The sequence below is a fragment of the Meriones unguiculatus genome (assembly GCF_030254825.1).
Source record: "Meriones unguiculatus strain TT.TT164.6M chromosome Y unlocalized genomic scaffold, Bangor_MerUng_6.1 ChrY_unordered_Scaffold_32, whole genome shotgun sequence".
Lineage (NCBI taxonomy): Eukaryota > Metazoa > Chordata > Mammalia > Rodentia > Muridae > Meriones > Meriones unguiculatus.
In genome coordinates this window covers 6,456,184-6,463,919 of record NW_026843711.1, presented here as the reverse complement: position 1 = coordinate 6,463,919, position 7,736 = coordinate 6,456,184, and the positions used below count along the sequence as shown (strand labels likewise).

General features: G+C 43.6%; 1 pseudogene; it reads left to right on the top strand.

The window, feature by feature from the left end:
* Positions 1-760: 760 nt before the first annotated feature.
* LOC132651867 (activity-dependent neuroprotector homeobox protein 2-like) lies at positions 761-3,033 on the top strand (annotated as a pseudogene).
* Positions 3,034-7,736: the final 4,703 nt, after the last annotated feature.

Below are 7,736 nucleotides of genomic sequence, written 5' to 3'. Positions count from 1 at the left end.
TGATGGAGGACGGAGGACTGTAGAGGGTTGTTCGTGACTGGAGGCTGGGGGAGGCCTGTGCAGGGCTGTGTGCGAAATCAGTCCTGGAGAGGACTGTGGAGGGCTGTGGCTTCCAGTGTGTGACTGAAGGACAGGGGAGGAATGAGGGTGTCTGTTTGGATTTGGGGGCCGGGGGAGGACTGCAGAGGGCTGTGGTGGCTCTAGGGTGACTGGAGGACAGGGACCGACTTTGGAGGGCTGTGATGGCAGGCCCCTGAGTGATGGAGGACAGGGGAGGACTGTGTCTCTAGGCCCAGGTGTGACCCGAGGACTGGGAAGGACTGTGGCTGGAGGCTCTAGTGGAAAGTGAAGCCACAGGGTAAGAATGTGATGCAAGGCCTATGTGTCACTAAAGCCCGGGAAGGACTGCAGCAGGGGTGGCAATGTGTGACTGAGGTGGGGGTGGGGAGTGGATTGGAGGGCTGGAGACATGGCCAGCTGAGGTTGAAGGAGGCAGGTACCGGTTGGGTTCTCATGCCCGAGAGGTGTGTCTTAAGCAATTGCTGTCTTATTGCAGGGCAGAACATTTTAAGAATATTTCAAGTGCCTGTGGAAAATCTGGACAAGGTCACAATTATGTGGCCCAGTTCCATGTGGCTTTTAGCCCTCTAACTGTGGGTCAGACCACCTCACACTGAGGCCTTCATCTCCCTCAACTGACCTTTTCTCAGGCAAGGCTTCACCTAATAAGCTTGTAGACCCTCCTGCACTATCTGTGAGCCAGCCACTTGGGCCTGTGAATAAGTCTGTTGGAGTGAGCAATCACTCAGTGAGTCAAGCCATCCAGCCTGGGATTTTACCACCCACACAGCCCATGGGGTCTACAAGTCAAACAGCCAGCGGGACCTGCAGTCAGATCAGTGGGGCTTACAAGTAGGCCAGTTGAGCCCACAAGTGGACCTGTAAGGCCTGGTTCTCTGACTTCTGTCTATTCAAACAACCCTGTGGTCTCCAGAACTCATCACCAGGAACAATTTCTGTGGGTGAGCTGGCCTCATTGGCAGGCATTCCTGAGGGTTAGATGACCTCTGCTTCTGTGATTCCTGCACAGAGTACAGCTTCTGGGGTTCTCCCCATTGGTCAAGAAGTCCAGTCCACAGTTCCCCATATAGGTCAGACAGTCTCCTCACAGGTTCTTACGACTTGTCAGACAATGTCTGATAGGGTTTTCCCTACAGGTCAAGTGGTATCATCTGGGTTGCTATCTCCCCAAATTGTGGTGGTCTCAGATGTCGTTGTGAACCAGGGTATGAGCACTGGTATTCCTCTGCTTGGTCAGCCTGTTAACTCATGTCCATCTGTTGGGCCAGGTATGCTTCAGCTCAGTCAGTTTGTTGGCACCAGCATCCTGCTGGAGAGCCAGTTAGTAAGAGCTGACACTTCACAGAACACCCTGTTCCTCAAGTCAGGCTCTGTTTCCTATAAGCTGCTTCCAACAGGCTCACAGGTCAAGGGGTAGCCCCTTTACATGCTGGACCCCATGCCTGTCACTCTGCCTGTTCCTCAGGGCTCTACCATCATGACTGTTTCATCACAGGTGTGCACCCAATTCCAGCCCCCCAGTGTGGGTATGCCGATTTCCAGTTTTAGCCAGCTTGTCTTCCTCCACGGGGCTGGTAAGCAATGCAGACCAGAACATATTTGTTCAGGTCTCCTCACCTGAATTGGATATGAATCTGGTTGCCACCCAGGCCAAGCAGTGGAAAATCTACCCAGTTTGCAATGTGTTCTTCCCATCCAGTGTCTACCAGGCTCACATGGAAGGGGCTCACAGACAAAGTGATTTCAACTCTAGTGAGAAACTTGAACCAGTAAAGCTGGCCTTGAGTGTACCATTTCTGAAGTGGACAAGAGAGAGGGCCATGCATTGCCTCTCCTGCAAATGCCTAGTCTCAGAGGAGGAGCTAACGTACCACTTGCTCACACATGGCTTGGGGTGCCTGTTTTGCCCATGCACTTTCCACAGCATTCAGGGTCTCTTGGAGCACAGCAAAATTAAACACTTGGGGAGGAAGAAGCTGTTGTTGGATTATCTTAACAGGGGCTTCCAGTTGAGCCTAGATGCTGATGGCAACCTGTTGTTCCCCCATCTTGATTTCATCATCAGTCTGCCAAGAGAGGAGATTGGAGAACAGTGGGTCCACCTGGCTATCCTCTCAGGCACATATTCCACATCACTGGTGCCCTTGTATGTTAAGATGTGGTCTCAGGTTGAGTTGGTAACTCAGCTCCCAAAGAAGAGCTGACCTGCCCCCTCTGTTTGACAACATGTATGTTAGCCAATGCCTACATGTTACACTTGAAGGAAGGACACCATATTATTCCTACGGTCTGTACAGTCCTCACTAGGCCCACCTTTAGATGTGTACACTGTAGTGGGATCTACCCTGGAAGCTTGACTGTGGAGACTATCACTCTTCATTTGTTGCATTGTGCACATGCACCCAAAGACAGCTCAGACCTGCCAGTTTGGTCCAGTTTTGTGGAGAACAGTGAACTGCAGTTTGCCAGTGAGGAAAAGGTTACTGATTCTACCTGTCCCTTCTAAAGAAAATGGCCAGATGGCCATATGGGTCCAGAAGACCAGAAGAGGGATGGGAAAGGTCCCTTGTGTGTACTGGGTAATGAAGCATCAGATTCAGAAGAAGGGACTAGTACTGTGACTTTGAAGAGACAGAGGAATGAAAGCTCAACTAAGGAACTTGAGGCCAGTAATGATTTACTCCAGATCCTAGCATTAGATCCTACTGAATGCAAAGACTACTCCTCTCAGGAAAAAAAAAGCAGTTTCTTAGAGATTATTTCCAAAAGAAACCATATCCTAGCAGAAAAGAAGTTGAATTGTTATCTTTATTCTTGAAGATGGAAAAAATTATTATAGCTTTGTTTTTTGGAACAAGAAGATATATTTGTTTCAAGGCAATGGAAGACCATAGACCCTCAATACTTCTAGGTTTTGATATGTCTGAACTTAAAAATGTTAAACACAGACTGAACTTTGAGTATGAACCACAAAAGTCCTAAGTAATAGTTTGTGCTGATATTGGTGCCACCTTTGCTCTCTTGTGTTGGTTTCTGCAGTGTTTCTGGATTTTGCAAGGGCTTAGGATTACTTAGGTTAAGAAGTAAATGCTACTCCAGTGCACTGATTGATGTAGTGTGTCTTTTAGCAGTTACTTATAAGGTTTCTATTTCTTTTTTCCAATCATGAGAATGAAGTTTGGTATTTCATATATCCCTTATTCTTAGTATTGTCCATGTTAAATCATAAGAAGAGAAGTCTATAAATACTTTTCTTTTCACTTTAGGAAATTTCTCTTGTTTGTAAATGTTTAGGTAAAAGTAGCAGCATCTTCTGGAGTGTTAGATGCAGCAGCCAGGACACAGCAGTGAGTGCTGAGAGATGGGAGCACTGACATATGTATGGCTTTCTAATAACACATTTTTGAAATTAACTTCTCTTAGTATTTGATTACCATATTATGAATTTGATTTATGTTTTCAGGGTTGTTTTGAAAGCTGTGTCTGAAAACACAACTCATATGCCTATGGCCTATACAGTACTAAATGCTTTTTTTATTATTATTATTATTAAAAGATTCCCATCTCAGGAACTGGTATATAACTCATAATAAGTTCTTTTATAAGTGAAGTATTTGTAAGGACTGGAATGCATTCCTTTGTGAACTTCATAGGACATGCAAGGCGCTGGACTCTAGTATGAGTTACTTACACATGGCTTGTGCCTGTTTTGCAGAGGAATAGGTAGAGTAACAGCCATGGGTCCCACATATAAATGGGTTTCCCATTACATGCAGATTTTTAATCTCCAGTAAAACATAAGACAATTTTTGGAATAGATATTGAGAAGACACAAAACTCTATCTTACTTGAACTACCCATAAGCAGGTTGGAGGAAAGCACTATGGTCACATCTATCGCAATTCTGCCCTTGTGTGTGGAACCTATTGAAATGGAGTACAAGTTTCAATCTTAATGGTGAAATGGGTTAGACAGGGAAGTCTCTCTTCCTAGTTTGAGTATCTTACTATATGTGTTAGAATTGAGAAGGTGGGATTACCTCTGGCCCAGGTATTCATTTGAGGGACTGCTAAGTAATACGTTTATTATTGATCTGTAGATGCCAAGTGCTGTGTTTTCCACAGGCTATAAGCACCAGCAGATTGCACAGTAATGCAGATCTGACAGCTTAGGTCACAATAATTTTTTTTCCAGCAGAACAAACTACATTTGATCATGACCTGTGCTCATGAAGAAGGAATGCACAGAGGAAGTTAAACTACTGGTTTTTATACTGAATAAGGTGGTGATTGTGTCCTTTCCCCGTTGGCTCGGGTCTGACCTCCATCTTACACATTTGTCTAATTTGAATGGAATTGGTGCACAGAAAAATGGAGGAAGGAGAAAAAAATCACTGCTTCAGGATATTAAATTTCTAGAACAGGAAGAGGACCTTTTGAATAAACAAAAGTTTGACTGGAGAGAGGGGAGGGATTATAACATTTACAAATTTTATTAGATGAGGAAGACAACAATATAATCCATAATTACCAGTTTTCTGATATTTCATAGAAAATACTCATGTTTTATATTTCTCTCTTTTCTTTTAAAATACTCTTCAAACACAGTATGTTTCGTTTTTCTTTTTCTATCTTGGAATAAGAAATTGCAACTGGGGCTATTAATGTTTGATTCAACTATCCTGTGTTAGGCTCCTAGTACAAAGAATTAATTGTTACATTTATTTCTTTAGCATAGTTCAAAATGAGCCCCTTCTTCCTAAGGGTATTTCATTGACCAGGAGATTAAATTACCTCCATTGGGAGTATTGCCCTTTGATGTGTAAAGGAGGAACTTGTTTCCTTCAGGTAAAGCACCCACAGAATGGGGTTTCAGAAAGCAGTACAGTGTTGCTCGGTGGATTTTTCTTTGTTTGTTTTTGTTTTTTAGAGACAAGGCTTTTCTGTATAACCTTGGCTAGTTCTGGAACACACTTTGTAGACCAGGCTGGCCTCCACTCAGAGATCCACTTCTGACTCTAGAGTGCTGGGATTACAAGCCTGTGCCACCATAGTTCAGCTGCTATATGGATTTTTTTTTTTTAAACTGTAACATTAGCATGTAGTTTCTGTATCATGCATTCAGGCAGTTTTGAATCTGTTTTGACTTTGGCTAAACTCTTGTCAATTCTGAGACCTTGTCTGGCTTTTTTGTTGTTATTGTTGTTATCTCGCTTCAGAGTGTCTGCTGTGAATTAAAATTGGTTTTACCACTGCCAAAAAATAAAAATAAAGTTTGTTTTGGAACACAGTCTGAGAAATTTATTTTATATGGTGTCTGAGGTCAATTTTGTATTACAAAGGCAGAGTCAAATAGTGATAGAGATCAGCAGACCTGGAAATGTAATATTTGCTTTCTGGTTTCTGTACAGATTTTTTCCCAGCACCTAGATTAGAGGAAGGCAGAAACATTTCTGAGTTTTTGGAAACTTTCTCCCCTCAATCACTTTCTCATCCTTACTAGCCTCATCCTTATATTATTCTTCTATCTTTTAAATATTTTACTTAGTGAACTTCTCCCTGTAATCAGATGTTCCATATAATCTCATCCAATATCTCTTACCACAGAAAAGCTCCATTTGTTCCTGATACATCTGCAAGTGACCTTGTAAATGCTGTGAAGAAAGTGGCTAAAGGAGACCATTATCCTTTCCACGCCAGGCTGGATATACTTCTCTACAATAGTCCTCTATTTTCTCCTGTTCACTTCTCTTGATGATCTGTAGTCCCCTGCTGCTACTTCTAGTTGATTTTGTTGCAACAATGCTGGAAATGGGAAGAGTCATGGTCATCCTAAATAAACTCTATGCCCACTTTTTTCACTGACCCAGTTTTTTTTTTTTTCAATGCAGTTTATTCAGGAACCTTGAACAATCATCAGACCCAGGGGAAAGCCAGCCCACAGCTTAAATGGCCTCTGGGTAGCCAGCCCCAGCATGCCATGTGGGCAATGCAGATAGGTCCACATACATAGAAGCAAGCCACATCCTCAGCCTTAGCCAAATGTGGAGTTGTTCGTGACAGAGAGCACTCACCATTGGGAAGCTGGAAGGCGGAAACCAGCTCCTTCTTTAAGGAACTGCATTATGCATCTCTCTACAGTTCCTCCTTTTTGTTTTAGAAGCATCAGGCAAGAGTAGAGGTCTGATCTCTGATATTAGAAATAAATTAGGACTTTGTACTGATGATCATTTAGGTGTCATCCACCCAAAGAGCATCAGTCCTGTCAGATACCTTTTTCTCAGAGGCAGCACCTGGGGCATCAACCTGCATGCAACCAGACATGCTCTTCTCTGGGTCCAAAGCAGCTGACCCTGAGTGCAGTGCTTAGACTCGCAACCTGAGCATAACATTTCAGCTTTTTATGGTAGCCAACCATGCTTGGGGAGAAAGTCCTGCTTCAATGGCTGTAAAGGCCTGAATGGTCATGGCTGCTTTACGCTGTTGTCTCCACAGGCAAACCAAGGAGACCAACACCAGAAGGCCTGCTAACGCTCCCATGCCCGCCTATTCCTTCAGAGGATTGATGGCTGCAGCAATCCATGATGATAATCCTGTGGCTAGTCCTGCATACACTCTGGTAGAATTTACTGCGACAATGGCCACTCTCAACTGCTCCATCGTAGTATCGAAATCTCCAGTCCAATTACCTAAAATAAAGCTAGACAATTGTTTAGACAGATTTGCAGCACAGGGAAAATTCTCATGTTATATGCTAGTGACTCAAAGTCCAGCATACTTTCATTGACAGCCAACTTGAACGATTTGCCATAGGGTATCAATTTGCTCCTGCATGAGGTCAATCCTCTGATTGAACACCATCAAGCCTCCTTTTAGTTGAGCATTAATTCCTTTTTGTACATCTAAGGCATGAGCTACATTGGCTAAAAGGTTATTCAGGATCTCAGCAGTCCGCACAGTATGACTCATGGGTAATGCCTCTTTGGTAACTCCAACAGCCACTAATGAGATGGCAGTAACAATGGTGGCTGTAATTCCAAGCTCCCTTTTCTGTCTGAAGAGAGTCATAGCGTGAGGGCATCAACGGGCACAGGCACCCAGCTAGGTAAGCGAGTAACCAGGGCATACCTAAATTCACTAACATTCCAGCATTGGGCAAAACGCAAGTATCATTACCACAATTACTTGGCTCTATCTGGCTAATAATGAATAAAAATGGGGGATATAAACAAACAGGTGTGGGCTTATAGGAAATATTATGAGAAGCCTTAACCCCCTGGTTGGAACATCCTGCATCAGTTCTAGAACTAGCAGTGGTGGTGTCCGAGGTCTGAGTAGGTTCAGGAGACCATTGCCCCCAGGGGCGAGACATGCTCCATGTAAATTGACTAACTACATATTTTCATCCACTTTTGAAAGTCATTTAAAGTTCTTAAATTATTTTTTTCCTTTTTTTTTTAAATTTTTCATCAATTACACTTTTTTCATTCTGCATTCCCCCATAAGCCACTCCCTCCTCCCCTCCCAATCCTACCCTCCCTCTTCCCTCTGCATGCATGCCACTCCCCAAGTCCACTGATAGGGGAGGTTCTACTCTCCTTTCTGATCTTAGTCCATCAGTTCACATCAAAAGTCGCTGCATTGTCCTCTACTATG